The 1,343-nt window shown below is 35.5% G+C and overlaps 1 protein-coding gene across 3 annotated transcripts in view; it reads right to left on the bottom strand.

Moving 5' to 3' along the window:
* Positions 1 to 1,343, bottom strand: part of DTX3 (deltex E3 ubiquitin ligase 3) — a 57,644-nt gene that overhangs the window by 32,114 nt on the left and 24,187 nt on the right. The window contains exon 4 of one of the 3 annotated variants that reach the window (XM_072407346.1): positions 8 to 68. The exons of the other annotated variants lie outside the window; for them this stretch is intronic. The gene's annotated coding sequence lies outside the window, so the exon portion shown is untranslated. The remainder of the gene's footprint in view (positions 1 to 7; positions 69 to 1,343) is intronic. 3 annotated transcript variants of the gene reach the window in all.

A 1,343-nucleotide genomic window follows, 5' to 3' on the forward strand; every position in this document is an offset into this window, starting at 1 on the left:
TGGTTACCTATGTTATAACTTGTAACTCAGCAAGCACAGAATGTCTGGATGGTTGATTTAAAAAATATCTGGAAAAAAAAGACAAAAAAATGGTATAAACATATTCATGAAAAATGGCATCTTTGCTATAGTAATCTCTAAAATCTATAGACAAAAATGTAAATCAAATGCTAAACAAAAAATTATTAAATCTGCAAAATGTTTAATTTGTAAAATTTCTTTGTTCTTTGTAAAGTAAGTTTTACTGGTAACAGAATTACATCTAAGCTACACAAGAAACCCACGATTCCAGCCAGAAATTGTGAAGTGGCCCACAGCGACCCTGCAGCAAAGAATTTGCATAAGTGCTGAAAAATATACGTATGATGCATAGTGCATCAATGTATAATTACTTATGTTACATTACTGACCCAAATTCTGTAGTGCATCACAAAGGCATCCTTTTTGCCATCTTTCTTGCAAGTCTTTCTCAAAATTATACAGAACAGCTCATCTCTGATAAGGGATGACCCTTCAAAAAATCTTCAGCTTTCCTACAGACGTAAAGTAGTTGGGGGATACAAGTAGTTTGTAGGCAAAATTTACTTTATTAAAGATGTTCTTTAAATAAAACCTCACCCCAACAGAAACCCATACTTGCTTTTCTCTTCATACCCATGTTCTTCACGGTGTGGTTCAAAATACCCCAGCCAGGTCCTCTTACTATGCACATGTGGCTGTCGCCCCATTCCTTCCTAAAGGTAATTAATTATTTATTTGATAGCTGAAGGCTGCCAAGAGTACAACACATCCCTACTCAAGAATAGGGCCACAGAACACATATGCTATTGGAAGATGAACAAGCTTGGATGGTCCACACAGAGGACCAAGGTAACACAATAAAGTTTGATTAAGGCAAGTATTTTGTAAAACGAGATGCTGTCAAGAGGTTTACTCCATTCAACTGACAGCAATAAAATACAATTTTGCATACACCTTGTTGGTTAGTGCTTCCAAAGAGACTTAGCATATTTCTCTAAAAACAGATTTTCTGGAAGGGGTTTGAGTAGAAACATGAAAGAATGAGTGTATGTGTATATGTATATATACACACATATACAGATATAGGGACACATATGTGCTTATTACCAGCGCATGCTCTGATGCTTAGAAGGCCAAGAGCTCTTTTGTCTTTGAGCTCTTGGTCTTGGACTTTGAATCACACCTGTAGCACTATTTGCATGGGACTTGGATGTAAAGGTGAGTTTATTCACTTTTATCCTCATTCTTTTCCTATAGTTACTACAGTAATAAATGTAGAACGTGAATCATGTTAAATTCAAATAAGATTGCCAGGAATTAAT

The sequence above is a fragment of the Pyxicephalus adspersus genome, chromosome 1, assembly GCF_032062135.1.
Source record: "Pyxicephalus adspersus chromosome 1, UCB_Pads_2.0, whole genome shotgun sequence".
Classification (NCBI taxonomy): Eukaryota; Metazoa; Chordata; class Amphibia; order Anura; family Pyxicephalidae; genus Pyxicephalus; species Pyxicephalus adspersus.